Source organism: Leuciscus leuciscus (assembly GCF_965113295.1).
Source record: "Leuciscus leuciscus genome assembly, chromosome: 10".
NCBI classification, from domain to species: Eukaryota; Metazoa; Chordata; class Actinopteri; order Cypriniformes; family Leuciscidae; genus Leuciscus; species Leuciscus leuciscus.
Window position 1 is genome coordinate 20040104 of NC_138734.1, and position 9445 is coordinate 20049548.

Here is a 9445-nt window from a genome sequence, read left to right on the forward strand (position 1 = left end):
GGAGGCCTGTTGTATATATCTCAAGGAGTCTAACCCCCACAGAGACACGATATGCACAAATTGAAAAAGAAGCTCTTGCGACAACATGGGCATGTGAGCGACTCAGTGCATATTTGCTTGGATTGGAATTTACAGTGCATACCGACCACAAACCCCTAATATCACTGTTGGGCAACAGACCAATTGATGATTTACCTCCAAGAATTCTTCGTTTCAGACTGAGGCTGCTCAGATACAAGTACAACATCATGTACGTTCCAGGAAAACAACTGGTCACGACAGATGCGTTGTCACGAGCGCCATCGGGACCTGAAAAATCAACAGAAAACGAAACATTGGAGGATGAGTGCAGAGTTTTTGTGGATCTCATAGTTCAACAAATCCCTGCAACAAAAACAAAACTGAAACAGATTCAGGAAATGCAGAATGAGGATCTAACCTGCCAACAACTAAGACAGTATACACAAAAAGGATGGTCAGACCATCAGAAAACAGTGTCGGAACATCTCGTGCCATACTGGTCTCATAGGGCAGATATCCACGTGGCAAACGGTATCCTACTGAAAGGAGACCAAATTCTGATTCCAAAACCCATGCAGAGAGAGATGCTCGAAAGACTTCATCAAGGTCATCAAGGAATGACGAAGTGCATTGCAAGGGCACAGCAATCTATACGGTGGCCAGGTGTTATAAGAGATGTAAGAGAGTTAGTGGAGAGATGCAACATCTGCTGTCAGCATTCCCAGCAGAAAACAGAGCAATTGATGCCAACACCTTTACCAGCGAGACCCTGGCAACGAGTCGCAGCTGATATCTTCCAATGGGAAGGAGGTCATTATCTGGTGGTGGTTGACTATTTCTCGAGATACATTGAGGTTGCAAACTTGCCAAAACTCATAACAGCGACAACAGTGGAGAGGCTGAAGGTCATCTTTGCCAGGTTTGGAATCCCTGAAACACTGGTGACAGATAATGGTCCACAGTTTGCGTCATGTGAGTTCGCAGAGTTTTCCCAAGACTATGACTTCGAACATGTCACAAGCAGTCGCCGTTACCCCCAGAGCAATGGAGAGGCAGAGCGAGCGGTGCGTACAGTAAAACAAATGCTGAAAAAGAACCAAGACCCTCAGAGAGCTCTTTTGGCCTACAGATCGACTCCATTAGCTCATGGGATCTCACCTGCAGAACTCTTGATGGGGAGAAGAATAAGGTCAACAGTCCCAGTTCCACCTAAATCTCTCACCCCAAGATGGCCTGACCTGAAAGTGTTCAGATGAAAAGATAGGATGTTAAAAGAGAAACAACAGGAAACATTCAGATCTAGACACAGAGCGAAAAATCTACCAGTCATAATACCTGGACAGAAAGTGTGGATCAGGACATCGAAGACCACTGGAACGGTCCGGGGGGAAGCAGCAACGCCAAGATCGTATCAGGTAGAAACAGAGATGGGAACACTGAGAAGGAATCGAGATCATCTTACTGTTCTTCCAGAACCAACTCAGCAAGAGGTCAACGTTACAGTGACAAGGTCGGGTAGGATTTCCCGTCCACCAGAAAGAATGGACTTATAAGATGAATTAGCATAGGTAGACCTGCTGTCAAGAAAAGGGCAGAATAACCCCTTCAGCAGAGTCAGGATTGCCCAGGTAGTCTACCCTGGCTTCCAGCTTAAGAAAGAAAGTTCAATGTTATGTTATTGAGAGGTTTGTTCCCTGGAAAAAAGAAAATATATAACCATGGGGATATAAGTATGTAGAATAAAAATAATAAGAGATGTTGAGACTAAAAGGGGGGGATGTAGTGTAACCAACATGCAGAAAATGTTATATGGTTGTATTGAGTAGAATAAGAATAAAGGGATGTTCAATAACAGAGCGGTTTGCGTGTCCTGATGTTTCACCTCAGAGTTTAAGATATAACCATCTGTTACAGCATGATCGTTTCATAACACCTCTGCGAAGATTCGACCGTGAGATCGGTAGTCGAATCAGGCTCCTCCTATCGAAGCATCGAATCTTCGACTATTCGGGGTCACCCCTAATAGTAACCCAGTGTTTTTGAAAAGTATACAGATCAGACATAACAAGGATGAATTGGTTACACCGGGTAAAGTATGAGCAGTGTGAAGCATAAAATAAGATAACCCAGGACGCCTGGGTTTAGAATTAACCAGGGTAAACTATCAACTATGTATGATAGCTAAGTTTGCTAAGAATATGAATTTAAAATCACATTGAGATATCTTTAATACTTCTTTAGCTACAAACACACAAACTTGGGGAAATTTCTTTGTGACACTCATACAGGAATTTGCTGTGCAGTTATTTTTATATATGTCACATTCACGGTCTGTCATCGTCCTGTCTGCACTACAGTTCCCAGAATCCTCCTTGTTTCCACACCTGAACTCACTCCCTTCATTACCCACCTGTTCATTATCTGCATCACCTGTCTTGTGTTCATCTGTGTGTGTATTTAAGTTCCTGGTTTTCACTCTTCACTGGTCGGTCAATGTTAATGTTTGTTTTATGTTAGGTTATCCTTGTTCTGAGCGCTCTCCCTGTGTCTTGTATTTGCTATATTTGAGAATTAAAACCTTTGATTTATCATCTTCGTGTTCGCCTCCTACATCATCTACCCAGAACCTGACAGATTGACCGACCAAAAATGGATTTTCCAGCGGTGAAGATCCTCCTTCTCTCCCAGGAGGATCAGTCCCTCGAGGCCCACACACAGAGGTATTTGGACTTAGTACCATATGTTCATTATGGTGACACCAGCCTCTGTGTGTTCTTCCGGGCAGGTAAAACTTTCACTTTCAATCCGTGACCGACAGAGGAGCGTCTTCGCGGCAAGGATTTAAATCTTTAACAATGTCTGGGATAAGAAAATCTAAAGTGTGGATGTACACGATTAGAAAGGATATTCTCCCGGTGATGGGCCTCGGGGGAACTTCGTGGAGTATGTGGAGTGGGTGCTGTGGCATAATGGGTCTTCGTTCACTGTTGGGCCCTGCGACAGCGATGATGAATTTCATCCAGCCGAGCCTGCACTTCACGCCAGTTCAGCCGAGCCCGCACTTCACGCCCGAGCTGCCGAGACCAAGGCAGTATGCGTCGTGCCCGCCGCCCCTGAGACTGTGAGCGTCATGCCCGCCGCGCCTGTGACTGAGAGCGTCGTGCCCGCCAAGCCTATGTCCGAGGTTGATGATTTCTCCGATCTCCCTCCTCTCATCGGCCCTGACGAGCCAGAGCCAGTCGCCTGCCCGCCAGAGCCTGAGCCAGTGCCAGAGTTTGCAGAACCCTCTTCGCCGCTGGTCCCGTCCAGCTCAGAGCCCTCTTCGCCGCTGGTCCCGTCCAGCTCAGAGCCCTCTTCGCCGCTGGACCCGTCCAGCTCAGAGCCCTCTTCGCCGCTGGTCCCGTCCAGCTCAGAGCCGTCTTCGCCGCTGGTCCCGTCCAGCTCAGAGCCCTCTTCGCCGCTGGTCCCGTCCAGCTCAGAGCCCTCTTCGCCGCTGGTCCCGCCCAGCTCAGAGCCCTCTTCGCCGCTGGTCCGGCCCAGCTCAGAGCCCTCTTCGCCGCTGGTCCCGCCCAGCTCAGAGCCCTCTTCGCCGCTGGTTCTGCCCAGCACAAAGCCCTCATCGCTGGATCTGCCCAGCACAAAGCCCTCACCGCTGGATCTGCCCAGCACAAAGCCCTCACCGCTGGATCTGCCCAGCACAAAGCCCTCACCGCTGGATCTGCCCAGCACAAAGCCCTCATCGCTGGTTCTGCCCAGCACAAAGCCCTCATCGCTGGATCTGCCCAGCACAAAGCCTTCATCGCTGGATCTGCCCAGCACAGAGCCCTCATCGCTGGATCTGCCCAGCACCGAGCCCTCATCGCTGCCCAGCACCGAGCCCTCTTCACGGTCCCCATCAGCCCGGTCAGAGACTGTTTTTAATCATCCCTCTCTGGTACCCGGGACTTTCCCCAAGTATTTTTTGGGGGGGGGCCAAAGGGCTCCGTCCTGGCCACTCGAGGGGCCACGGCCACCCGAAGGGGCTTCTCCGCCGTGGCCACCCGAAGGGTCTTCTCCGCCGTGGCCACCCGAAGGGTCTTCTACGCCGTGGCCACCCGAAGGGGCTTCTCCGCCATGGCCACCCGAAGGGTCCGCACCGCCATGGCCACATCCTCAACCTGCACCGCCTTGGTCCTGTCTTCAACCTGCACCGCCTTGGTTCTGTCTTCTGTCTGCACCGTCGTGATCACCTCCTCCTGTCTGTCCTGCCACCATCCTGGAGTCCGTCCTTCTGAACCTGTTCCACCTTCCCGTCACGGACTCCAGGATGCCCACCCCCCGTATGCTGCCTTCTTCGGCGCGGGACGCGCCTTGCGGGAGGGGGGAGTAATGTCACATTCACGGTCTGTCATCGTCCTGTCTGCACTACAGTTCCCAGAATCCTCCTTGTTTCCACACCTGAACTCACTCCCTTCATTACCCACCTGTTCATTATCTGCATCACCTGTCTTGTGTTCATCTGTGTGTGTATTTAAGTTCCTGGTTTTCACTCTTCACTGGTCAGTCAATGTTAATGTTTGTTTTATGTTAGGTTATCCTTGTTCTGAGCGCTCGCTCCCTGTTTCTTGTATTTGCTATATTTGAGAATTAAAACCTTTGATTTATCATCTTCGTGTTCGCCTCCTACATCATCTACCCAGAACCTGACAATATAAGGGAACAAGATGCATTTCCAGTTAAACATTTTTTAGCAGACTTCACAGAGAAGATGTAGATTTTAGTTACATACTAGACAATTTACTGGATGACGTGCACATAATTTAAAACAAGGATTATTTGCACATGATATTTCAAATAAACATACTTTAATGCAATTAGTGTGTCATTTCTATTGTTGTTCCTTTTAATCATTAAGAAATTTCATGTTTTAGTTGACAATTTGTTTAATCTTTCCACAGGAGATGTAGAAGAAGATGCCATAAGGAAATTTCCAAATCTATTAGGACAGGATCCATCTTCGAGGGTTCACAAATGGAAATTTCAGAATGGCTCAAGATAATGCAAAAGTAAGTTTGTTTGTATAAATAATTATATATTGTGTGCAACAGTGAATATATTGAGTGTATTATTTATCATTGGTTTCTTATTTTAATTTAAGTTAATTTCAGTTATTGTATCTCAGAAACATAAGACACACAACTAGGGGTGGCACAGTGGGTAGCACTGTTGCCTCACAGCAAGAAGATCCCTATAGGTCAGGTTGCCTTTCTGTGTGAAGTTTGCATGTTCTCCCTGTGTCAGGGTTTACTCCGGGTACTCCGGTTTTCTCACACAGGAAAAAAAACATGCAGGTTAGGTAAATTAGAGATACCAAATTGCCCCTCCCCCAACGTTTGTATCAATCAACTTGTGTGGATTACTTGTGTTTGGATTAACCGGTTCTCGCCATGCATATAAACCATAAATGCTGGAATAACGTTAAAAATAAACAAACACGCAACTACAATCACTGGATATATTGTGTAATGTAGCGTCATATTATTTGTGTTTCATTATTTTTTATGGAGTCAAAGGTAAATTACACCCAAAAAAGAAAATTCTGTCATTATTTACTCATCTTGTTTCAAACCTGTATAAATTTCTTTATTCTGCTGAACACAAAGAAGATATTTGGAGTAATTTCAGTAACCAAACAGATCCAATCCCACATTTACAGAAATAGTAGGGAAAATAAATACTATGGGAATCAACACGAAATGAGATCTGTTATGTTACTGACCTTCTTCCAAATATCTTCCTTTGTATTCAGCAGAATTAAGAAACTCAAGACAGGTTTAGAACCACATCAGGGTGCTGCTAATATATCTCGTATATGGTTTAACACTATTTTGAATTGTCAGTTTTGCTCAAGGTCTCAGGAAAAGACATATCGACTTGATTGAGGAAGGGGCTGCTAGAAGTAGTACATCAATCACAAGAGTGTATAATACTCTTCGCCAATGCTGTGTCACTGCAATTAAAAGACTTCAGAGAAGAAAGAAGATGAGGATTGGTGGAAGACATGCTTTTGTTGTCATTGACGAAAGTAAATTCCGCCACAAAAGAAAGGTACAACATTGAATGGCAGATGCTGTTGAGATTACTATCAAGATTAAAAATATTTAAGATATTCAAGTAAAAATAATAACATGGCTGTATCATTTTGATTTTACCATGTGTAGTACAACTGTGGACGCTTCGGAAGAACATGGCGAAGGAAACATTCATGGGTCTTTGGAATGCTGGAGGTGCAAGCAACATCTAGAAAACCGATATTGAAGCTGGTCAAACATCGCCGAAGAAATAATCTGCTACCCATCATACGAAAGTATGTAGTACCTGGGAGTCAAATTCTTAGTGATTGCTGGAGGGCATACAACACCTTGCCGCAGCATGGATACATACACTATCAGGTTAACCACCGACGATACTTCATCCATCCACAATCAGGTGCCCACACCCAGCACATGGAGTGTGCATGGCGCACATATAAAGAAAACATATATAGATGCAGGGGAAACCTCACCAAACAGTCACTGAAAACAAATCTTTGTTTAGTTGAGTGGAACTACTGGCTTAGTAAGAACCACAGACATGGACCCATTGGTCGCTTAATTCATGATATTAAAAAAGTATATAGATTTTAAAGAAAATTAAAAAAGAGAGAGTGGTCATAACAGTTCTTTTTGTAATGTTGGATGTTATTACACATTTATATAATTAAAAAATTTTGATTCTGTTAAAAGTGTGAACAAGTTTTAAACTTAAGTAATTTTGTCCTTGATTACAATACAGATTTTTTGGTTGTAATTAACTATTATTAAACAGACACTGTTCAATTGTTATCGTTATCGTTGTGGTTGTGTATTTTTAATTATTTTTTTTATATTTTAATAGTTTTTTTTATTATAGTTCTTATTTTTAATAACAGAAATAACTAACATTTTCTCGTATTTGTTAACAATAAGTTAATTGATTAGATTACATGACGTATAAATAAATAATACTTCTACAGCATTTATTAATCTTAGTTCATGTTAAATTCTGCATTTACTAATACATTTATAAAATCAAGTGGTATAACATTAATTTATGCACCATGAACTAACAAACAGTAACTTACATTAACAAAGATTAATAAATGTTGAAAAATTATATTGTTTGTTCATGTTATTTAATGCATTTGCTAATGTTTACTAATACAACCCCATTGTAAAGTGTTACCAAAATAACTAATTAATTATATAGTAACAATGAATAAAAGAACTGGAGAAAAAGGTGCATCGAGAATCGTTTGACACTTGAATCAAATCATTTTCACTCGACAGCAGTGAAACTCTTTGCCCCCTGCTGACATGGCATTTCTACCATGGAAATGCAAAGAAACATAATTTCACTGCTGAGAGAGTCACAGATCCGTGGGGTAGCTTTACAAGTTGTGGGTGAGCGTGTGTGGGAAAACAACGAGGAAGGAAAAGACGTAAGTTTGAACTTAATAGTGATCCGGGAGGCGGTGGTAAGGCCGTGATCCCTGTTCTCGGTCAGAAAGACATCGAAGATTTAAAAACAGGTAAGACGTTTTCTAAAATGTGTATTGCTTGTAACTCGTAGTTTGAGCACTAAAATGTCAATATATGTCCTAAAATGTGTAAACCTAGTCGTAGAAAGTAAATTATACAAGTTTGTTAACGTTACTGTGCAATGTCCTTGCAGCAGAATCACGTGACCCACTGCACGAGGACGACGATCGGCAAGTAAAACATGTGTTTTTTTATGTGTATATATGAAGAGCTCTTTTCCAAAACGGGATAAACGCCATTTAAAAAAAAAATGAGTTTGTCATGTCATTTTGCTGTGTTCTGAACCTATTCACTGCTCCATCAACGTTTCATGCCAAATCGCTATATTTACTTGTTTAAAATGTACTGCAAGATGCAGTTTCTTTCCAAAACGAGATAAGCGCCAAACCTATTTTTAGCCTAAACGGGATATATCCTCTCAACCAATCAGAATTCGGTGAGCGTTCTACGCAATCCAAATAGGCGGCGATCTGAACAGAGGTTTGTTACTTTGTTTATGTTCATTCATTCCTCAAAATGAGTGCTTTAAACTGTAGTAATACTTTTGATGGCCTTGATGAGCCAGTGAGACCTACACCTGGGGGTAGAAAACGCAGACTGGACAAAGAAAATCACAAAAAACAACAAAAAAAGAAGGTTCGTCACTCGGGTGGCGCGTTAATACCAATAGTGGGATGTCAACACAAAGCTGCCGCCAAAGGTTTCCGTCAGGCCGAGAGGCTGTCGCCGGACGATCTGATGGTCAATTTCAACTATTTTTATGAAAAACAAAACAAGGTTGACCAGGACCAGGCCATACTTCATCTCCTGGACATCACGCAAGTGACAAGGAAGTGTCCGAAAGTCCAGGACATTAACAAACAAAAAGACCGGAATGTATCTGTTAAGTACAGTCTTTTGTGCAACAGACATCTGGAGAAAGTGCCCGTTTGCAAGGCGACCTTCATAAAAGTGTTTTGTGAGTACAACTTTCGTTTTCCCCCTCGCGATAAAGATATTTTCCTGTAAAGAAGCCTGCTAACGTGACATTAAAAGTACTGAATAGTTCTATTAGCCTACTGATAGATAGACTGGCCTTTGATACACTGACCATGATAAGGTGCTATGGTAGATTGTGTGTAGTGATGATAGTGCAAAAGTACAAAATGCGGCCAGTAAACAGTGCAGGGATATGTGCAAAGATGTGATTGTTGTTACATATGATTGGACATTATGTTGTTGTTACATGGTATGTCATTGCTATAGAGCAGGGCTCACACACACATTTTCTATGAGGTTTTGATGCTTTGGCAATACAAAATGTTTTTTTTTTTTTTTATGCCAATAAAGCATATTGAATTTAGAGAGAGAGAGAGAGAGAGAGAGAGAGATGTGTGTGTGAAAGGTGATATGTTAAGCAAAAGCAGTTCCTAACCCCTGCTAAGGAGAATACTGAAAGGGGGAGGGAGTTTATTTGACTATTTATTTTATTTGGCTTTTATTTATTTCATGCATTTGCACTTATTTAATTTATATTCATTTATACTATGAGTACCTGATTATATGTTGCATGTTCTCTTGTTTGTTTGTTTTTTAAAAGACAAACCATCATTTTTTTCCAAACATTGATGGATTTATAGCGTTTTGAAAAAATAAATAAATTAACTTTGAATTTATCATCAACAATATTGTTGTTTGATTTAATAATCATTGTTCAACATGTTCAGACTGAGCCAAAAAAACATTTTAACAGGATAAATTGAATATTCACAAAATGTGTGGGTGTAGGTAAAAAAATTAATTTTCCTGAAGACTACTGAAATGGATTTATCCCGTTTTGGAAAAGA